This window comes from Centruroides vittatus, unplaced genomic scaffold, assembly GCF_030686945.1.
Source record: "Centruroides vittatus isolate TY-2023 unplaced genomic scaffold, ASM3068694v2 contig_5, whole genome shotgun sequence".
NCBI classification, from domain to species: Eukaryota; Metazoa; Arthropoda; class Arachnida; order Scorpiones; family Buthidae; genus Centruroides; species Centruroides vittatus.
The window spans coordinates 2,134,425-2,143,440 of record NW_027122286.1 but is presented as its reverse complement, the minus strand read 5'-3'; positions in this window follow the sequence as shown (position 1 = coordinate 2,143,440).

Below are 9,016 nucleotides of genomic sequence, written 5' to 3'. Positions count from 1 at the left end.
AAGGCGAAGCCGACAGTCAAGAAAGACACCATTTTATAACAAAAACAAAATTTAATGAAAGCTAAACGAACTAAAGTACACTTCTACCCTCGTATACAAAAGGGGCCGGAGAGAGAGAGTTTACAATTATTTTTCATACCTCTTAACAAGTCCGTAATAGACGGAATCAGAAGTGACGATAAAGTTTGGCTGATGGAGAATCCGGTAATGGGCCGATGGCACGTAGAGCTTGTTTTTCCGTAGGCAGGGCAGTGGCACTTAAAGAACTTAGAAACTTTTTGAGAGTCCGGCGGATGGCGTAGTGCACGTCGTAAAAGCGAGACGAAGGAGCCCCATAGGGGGGGAAGGAAGCGTCTTTTATAAGTTTTTGATGGGAAAACTTGTCACGTGATCGAAAACGAATCACTATTAGGGCCAGAGGTGTTCCCGGGATATTAAATAAACGACTAGTTCGGACGCTAACTATAAACCATCGTGCAAGATGATCTACCTGCTCCGAAGGAATAACGGTTTGTTGATAGTTAGGGGACAATCGTTGCCATTCGAGGGTCAACAATTTCCCGGGTATGGAATGTTGTTGATTAAGTCGTTTATAACTGGAGTGAACAAATTCAGAAATTTCTAGGTTTTTAACTTCCAGATTTCACATTCACTCCATGCTTTCTTTAAAATCATCACTTAGTTAGTGTGATTTTAAAAGATTTGATTCATAAGCAGGGGGTTAGAGGTATGTTTACAATTTAGATTGATATATTACTCTCTCTCGGAAAGGATTAGGTTAATAGGTGACATCATTGCGATAATACATAATATCAAAGTTGTTTACAAAATATATATCCCGACGCGTTTTAGACGCGTGACAATATTTATTACTCGAGGTTAGGAGAGGCGAGCGTCTGGAGTTCTTGGAAGTGGTTGGGTGGGTGGATGACGTCATCGTTGACCTAGGGTCGAGACTGCAGTTCAAAGTTCACATGAGTTGAGACTGTTTGGTGGAATTTCTTTGTTCGCTGGAATTGGGTGGTGTGTAGTACACTATCACAATCTTGGATGCTTGGATATAAATTGTTCTGGATGGGCAAGAATCGTAGGTAAGTTGATAGAGTTGTCCGTCCACGTGGATAAATTAAATTCGGGTGGATAGTTCTTAATTTGGTGAATCGGGTGTAAAGTTGCGTGAGTCAGCCATCTTCGGTAAAGGTGATGAAGACACTGTTCTTGGATTTAAAATAAATGTTAATAATAAGTCATTTTTTTGAGTTATGAATCCTTGAATTCCGGATAGAGGTATGCAAGGTTACATAAAAAGGTTATTTTACTCTCTCTCTCGTTAACATAAGATTCAATATATATCTAGGTTAGTATGAGAAAAAAAAAATCCCGTTAAAGAAAGTTAATCTACAATTCTAGGATACGAACTAAATATTAGAATCGTTCGCGACAAATCTATGAATATAGGTATAAACGTTGGTACGTTAAAATGAGGAATAAAAGGGAAAATGGCGGTGTGGGGATGACCTTGTTAATAGGATTGAACAATAGATTTTTGTTTTCGTGGAGTCGGGTTGCCTCGGGGGTTTTCTTCGTGAGAAGTGCCCGGTTGTGCACTAGGTGAAGGCGGACTTCCGTCTCCGTTGAAGGCGGTTTCTTCGTGTTCCTCTTCCGGTGGAGGTTGGTGACTAGTCGCACGGGTCTTCTTGCATCTTGAGTACTTCTTGCATCGTGAGTAATTGCGATAACTATAACATAAACAAAGTCCCGTGAGGATAACGCCAAGACAACCAGCAATAATGGTTATTATTAAAGATGGGTAAGTTATGGGAGATGATTTTGTTGGCTCCCGTAACAGGTGATTTAGGTCGTATTGGACGTTGTTCAAAGAACGGTCTGCTAATCGAATATCGTAGTCCGATGTGAATTTCGGGAGGTCAGGATCCTTAAGGCGTTTTTGCAGCAACAGGATCTCGGATTTGTTGACGATTTGTTCCAGCTGTGGCACTATTAATTGTTGTGCTATCTCCAATTGTATGGTGGTCTGCATGCGGAACGGCGAAGTAAGGACGAATCCAGGTACATAGCCGGTGCATGCGTTTGGGAGACGGAGTATTCCCGTTTTGTTTAATTTATGAGTAGTGGATGAAAATGGAGATTGTTGATGTCGAGTGGGACATCTAATAGTTAGGGTGAGAGGATTTGGAATAGAATAAATCCATGATCCTAGTTGATCAATCCTCTTAAAAATTGGCGGAAAGTGTGGAACGATTTGGCGGGTACAAAGGGCTTTGACCGTGACTTCGTTGCCACTAAATAGTGCATATTCACAACTTTGTTGAGGGAAACGTCGAATAGGTCCGTCTACGGAACAAATAGGAAAGTGATCCATTTTGCAAATTATTAATTCGTAGTGTTGTAATAACATATAGGACTGTCTGTCCATGGATAAGGCGACTATAGGGTAATTAGTCTGGATTTGTACGAATGTATTTAGATCAGGTATATATGTAGGAAATTTGATAATTTCGTACATATCGAAGTATCCACTAGGGGTGATCAATGGAATCTTAGCAAAGATTCTCAACTTACCCGGTACTGCTACAGCCAGGGTGGTAATCCACTGGTAGTATTTAAATAGCGTGTCAGGTCTTATAGGTTCGACCATAGCGTAACCTTCCGGTATTCAGCGCGCTTGCAGCGCTTTTAGCGCATGTGTTCAATTATTAAGCCTACTGCCAGCGCGCTTAAGCTACGCTTTCAGCGCACTGGCAGCACCTCTCGACCACGCTAAAAATACTGCTTACAAGATGGACGCCTCCGTGAAGAAGTATCTTTTTCGATTACCAAACGATAAACAGTTTTTTTGCTACATTAAATGAGCAGATTTTTAACTCCTTTGCTTCAAGTATCTTTTTAATAAATGTGAAATGTATAATAACAAAACGAAATATAAGAATCTATTATTATTGTCTTTGTTTATGAAGTCAAACCTACCGTTAAAAGTTGGTTTATGAAATACTGTTTCTAATTTTTATTTACAGATTCTAGCAATTTACTGCAATATTTGAGAGAGAATAAAATTTTGCCTTCTGAAGTAGACTTATCATCATTAAATCATTTAAAAATACATAAAGTGTTAATAGAATCAGTCAACGCCAATGACACAAATAAATCATCATTTCTACGTTTTCTTATAAAAAACATCGAACTTAATGGCTTTTCTTCTAATAATACTGAACAAACGCACGTAAATATAGCAGTAAGAGAATCATCGTTTACATCGGCCATTTTGAGATAGCTTTCTCTCCAGCAAAAGTGTTTTCGACCGTCAGCAGCAAAAACGTCACTTCCGGTAGCAACTGCTCAGCGCACTGCTGAATAAAAGAATGCGCGGATCTAGTGTAACCTTCCGGAAGCTGGAGTTGAATGTCTCGGAGGGTACGTAACATGATTTCTCTTGATACGAAATAGGTGCTTAGCTGACCCTTTTCTAGTATATCAATTGCCTCTCGTAAGGCTACTAGTTGGAGATGGAATTCTTGAATAGAGAATTCGAGTATCCGACTAATTATTTCAAACGCAAGTTCGTAACTATAGCGATTTAATAGCTCTTTAAATGATTCTTGCCGTTTGAATAACACGTAGATTTGGTGTCGATTATTTTTGCTGATATTTAGAGTATCATTCAACAAGGTGGCTTGTGAGCGCAGTAAATGAATAATTCTCTCGTTTTGTTCATTGATGTTAGAGATTTCGGCATTTAAGGTTGTAATATCCTCGGAGGTAGCTGTTCCGAAGAGGAATTTTAGAATTTTTCCTCCGCCGTCTATTAAACCTCGCTTGGTTTTTGGGATGAAAGGCAATGTGATTAAAGTGGCGAGCTCTTGATATTCTTTATGGTGGTTAAGAAATGAAGCTCGCAGCAACTCGAAGCCTTTGGTAGGAACATGTTCTTGGGATTGAAGCTTCGTGTCTAAATACTCCAGAGATTGGGAGATGAATTGAATTTGGCGCTCTAAATGTTCGAAGGAGAGTTCGGTGACCAACGTCCAGTGACTGGCGGTCATTAAGAAATTCCCTCGATGTAGGAAGACAACTCCTTTGGTGAATTCCTGTTGTTCTGAATACAAGATCATCGTCGTGAGACGGAAACTTTGAAGAAGGAAATAAGCATGGAGGAGAAGCATGTTGAATTTGTTGCTGAGGTGCGTTTTATATCCACCTTCTGGGGGTTGTATTTCTTCCCCTGTAACAGGGAAAGGGTGTTAGTAATAATTGATCCCCGTGGCTTTTATAAGGAAGTAGCTTTCCTTATTAAATAAATAATGATAACTTTCAAATGATGAGGTTCCGTTAGGTCGAAACGGGAAAAATCGAGCGCTAAAAGAGGGGTTTACGGAGATAGGTCGATTATCTAGTCGCGGAGGTCGCGTCGAACGAAAAAAAAATGGACACGCATTCTGGCATAATATAAAAAACACTATTTTATTAAGAGAGTACACCTATTTATGAGAATATAAATTATATATATATTGGGCGTATATATGCCATACATGGTTACACGATTACAAGTATTATGATACATTAAGTGATGAGACTACAATATAGGTATAATGCAAAAAGGTGGCGGAGAGGAATATAGAGAGCTAATTAGTGATGTGGGGGGCGCTGGGCCGATCTTGCGGCCCGTGACGGTCTGGAGCCGCCCCTCTTTTTATTCCCTGAGGTTTGAATAGGTATCACTGTTTGCGGAGGGATAGTTAATTCTCGGCCCTTTAAATCAATACAGAATCCCTTGTCGGTTATCATATCCCGGCCTATGATGCCGTCACAAGGAGAGGTGACATCGTGATCAACTAGGCAACAGGCAAAGGGGAAGCGCAGATTTCCTATCTGGAAAGTAGGACTAATAATACCGTAGGTCTGAATGACATGTCCCGTAGCGCTTCTAAGGTCTGTTTCTTTGTTATGATCTATATGTACTCTTTCTTTCATAGAGTTAGCGAAAACCTTTGATAAAAGTGAGACCTTCGCACCAGTATCTATCTGCACTATAGCGGGATTGCCACCTATGTAACAGTCAAATGTAGCTTCGCTAGGTGCTGAAGTATAATTAGTGATTCGTACTGAGGAGGTTCTTCGATTCCGCTTCGAAGGAGTCCTATAAGGCGGACATTCTAAGTCAAAGTTTGAGCCTCGGATCTCTCGAGAGGAAAAAGGAGGGGTCCTAGAAGCTTTGCTAGAGTTAGATCGAGGTCGTCGTCCTTCTACACTACGTACATTGCCCTTCCATTTGCCTCGATTTTCTTCAGTAGGCTGCGATCGAAATCTGACCCTATTTCTCTCCCCTTCGGGTTCACGTCGCCTGGGTGAATCGTTTCGCACAAAGCGGTCGCTGGGATTGCCGTTTCGGCAAGCGGGCGAGCGTTGGTTCTGGGTTTGATTGAGATTCCATTTTGACTGACCGAAAGGGCGGTCACCTCGGCGATTAGGGGAGTTCGACCGATTCGCGTTACGCCTAAAATGCGGATTATTATTGGGATTGTTATTGTAGGAGTTAGGAGTATAGCCTCCTCGATGATTCCGGCGAGATATAGGATCTCTAGGGCCGAATCGAGGAGAGTTTCGGATTAGTCCGTCCATTCTAGCCTTTAAGTCCTCCATCGCTGACGTTAGTTGCGCTAACTCCTCCTGAGATGAGGTTTTATCGCTTTCCCTTACTGTTCGCATGATTCCTCTTGGATGCGCGGTGAGACTTTCGATTGTTTCCTCACTGATCGCGGCTTTTAGAGCCTCATCGAATGTCTCAGCCTCACGGCTCATTACGCGCTGCCGGATTCTTATGTCTATTCCGTTCAAAAATTGCGCTTTAAGCCTTTCATCTAACTCCTTCCTCTGAACTCGTTCAATAATCGCGGTCTCGGCGGCAGTCGCGCCAGGCTCCGGCGTAATTTCTATCTCCATCGCCAGTGCTTGGAGTCTAGCAGCATAAGTCTGTACGTCCTCGTCCCTTTTCTGCACGCACGCATAAAATTTAGATAATCGAAAGGAAAATGGCTCCCGTTCAAAACGCGCTATCATCAATCGCTTGAATTCGTCGAAGTCATCCACTTCTTTTATTCTTCGGTCCTTTCGGACGAATTCTCTCGCGATACCCGTAAGTTTTAATTTTGCCACTGCCAGCATCTGGGCCTTGGACCATGCCGCTACCTTAGTAACATCGGCTAACGAATCAAAAAAGTCCGTTACCCGAGGGCCTCCTGCTTCTCCCGAGAATACGGGTAATAGGGGTATTATTCCGCCTAAACCTCCCAATGTAAGGGGATTCGGTGCCGGATTAGGATTTGGGTGGGCAGGCCCAGCCGCATCGCGGGGATCGTCTTCCATTATGTTTATTTCGTTAGTTCTTACAACTAGGTCGGAGATTCTAGTACGACCCTACTCCTATAATTCCTAATTCAACTCAATTCGACCTCTCTCCCGACTGTGGCTGTTTTTCGCCTTATCGATTTTTCGAAAAAGTCGAGACCCCACTCCTGCAAACCAATATGTGAAATCGGGGGTGCCTAAAAGGACGCCACCCCTTCGATTGTCACCAATGTGTGAGATCTCGGGGAGGTAAGAGGGAGTCGTACCTCTTTTTCCCGTGACTCACTTGTCAAGGATGGCTGTTACGTCGACGGCGCGTTACGCGTTACGCGAGTGGAGGAGGAGGAAGGATGGGGCCGACGATAAGGCGAAGCCGACAGTCAAGAAAGACACCATTTTATAACAAAAACAAAATTTAATGAAAGCTAAACGAACTAAAGTACACTTCTACCCTCGTATACAAAAGGGGCCGGAGAGAGAGAGTTTACAATTATTTTTCATACCTCTTAACAAGTCCGTAATAGACGGAATCAGAAGTGACGATAAAGTTTGGCTGATGGAGAATCCGGTAATGGGCCGATGGCACGTAGAGCTTGTTTTTCCGTAGGCAGGGCAGTGGCACTTAAAGAACTTAGAAACGTTTTGAGAGTCCGGCGGATGGCGTAGTGCACGTCGTAAAAGCGAGACGAAGGAGCCCCATAGGGGGGGAAGGAAGCGTCTTTTATAAGTTTTTGATGGGAAAACTTGTCACGTGATCGAAAACGAATCACTATTAGGGCCAGAGGTGTTCCCGGGATATTAAATAAACGACTAGTTCGGACGCTAACTATAAACCATCGTGCAAGATGATCTACCTGCTCCGAAGGAATAACGGTTTGTTGATAGTTAGGGGACAATCGTTGCCATTCGAGGGTCAACAATTTCCCGGGTATGGAATGTTGTTATGTAAGTCTTCTAAAGCTTGAAAAGATTTTTATAGTAATATGTTTAAAATCTTTCAAATAATAAACAGTATAGCATAACAATATTTTTTTTTTTTTATACATACTAATATAAACTTTTTCTAATGTAATTTTGAAAATAAGTAAATACCCAAGGATCAGCACATTGTAAGTTTTATAAAAACAGTGCAGAAGAAAGCGATCACTGTTCCCTTATTATATTGTTCTGTTTAACTGAGTTGTGTTCTCTGAAAGAAACCCCTCCCTTGTATTTATACTGTTTATTTTCAAAGATACTAGTGTGTAAGTCATATTATGATAAATGAATAAATATCGCTGCTATTTTGATTGTTTATATTCGTATTTATTCAAGATTTATAATGACTGTTACATGAGAAGAGTTTTATTATATGCGAATATAGTAAAATTAATTTTTAAAGAGATTATTTCTTCAAACATTAATATCAAAGTATATTATAGAACATTTATACTATCATTTCATTATTATTTAGGAGGATAAATCGTACAGTTATTGGTCACTTAAGAAAATTTTTATTTAAAAAATTCTATGACAATAAGGATTAAATCGGGAAATACGGTATTATACTTATGAATTCGTATTTTACAGCTTTCTACTACAATTTCAAACGCCAATCGTTTAATCCAAAATGTGCCTTGTTTTACGAAAATGCGAATTGTATAATTATTGCCCACAGACAACAACTAACAGAAATTAATACTGCCACGCAATATTTCCAGAATATCTTTTATACAACGCTTGTTAAAGAGTCTTAAATTTTTTTCCATCAATGAAACGTGATGCTGTAGGGACGGATATCGACAGCATAACTATCGATAGTCCTGTTATCGATACTTTATTTTTTGGTCGATAACTGATATCTGTCGATAGATACCGTAGTTAATTGGTAGTTCTATATATCAGTTTAAAAAATTAAATTTAATAAACGACTTCTGTTTCTAACTCTTAATTTTTCTCATCGAAAATCTTAATGACGATAAATAAAGACAAATAAAACAATAACTAATGCATAAATAATGATTTACAATAAAAAAAAAAAAACTGCAGAGCAGAGCGTGTCTAGAGTATTTGGCATCGGGCGGAAAATTTAAATATGGAGCCTTTTGGATAAGTCTGGCTTATCTGGTTACGGCAACGCGACATGTGGAAGATCTGTTCGGGGAGATGCCTCCCGGGAGGACTTTTATGGGAAATTTATGTGTTACAAACGAAGAAAACCCGGAAAACTCCACGTGGCCAGTCCATTGGCGAGGCGCAAACGCACGACCAACTGATCCACTAGTTCAATGGATAAAACCACTGAACACTGTTTTAGTGGTTTTATCCACTTGGCCACTGGTGGGCATGCAGCGCCGGATCCAATAGGTGCGAGGTCCGATTGAATTTTTTTGCGGGGCCTCTCAAACTTTAAATAACAAAATTAATTAACAGTTAAATTACATATTGAAATATGTTGTTATATTTTTAATAATAATATATAATACCTAGATATTTATTTTTGTAACGTACTATTTTTAAATACAGTAAAAACTGCTTAGGCGACCACCTGCATTCGACGGGCACCTGTCAAAACAGGCAAACATTTCTGGCACAGAATAGTTTATGCATAGAGTCTTCGTATAAGTTACCCGTATTAAACGACCACCTGTGTAATGCAACCGCGGGCATCGAT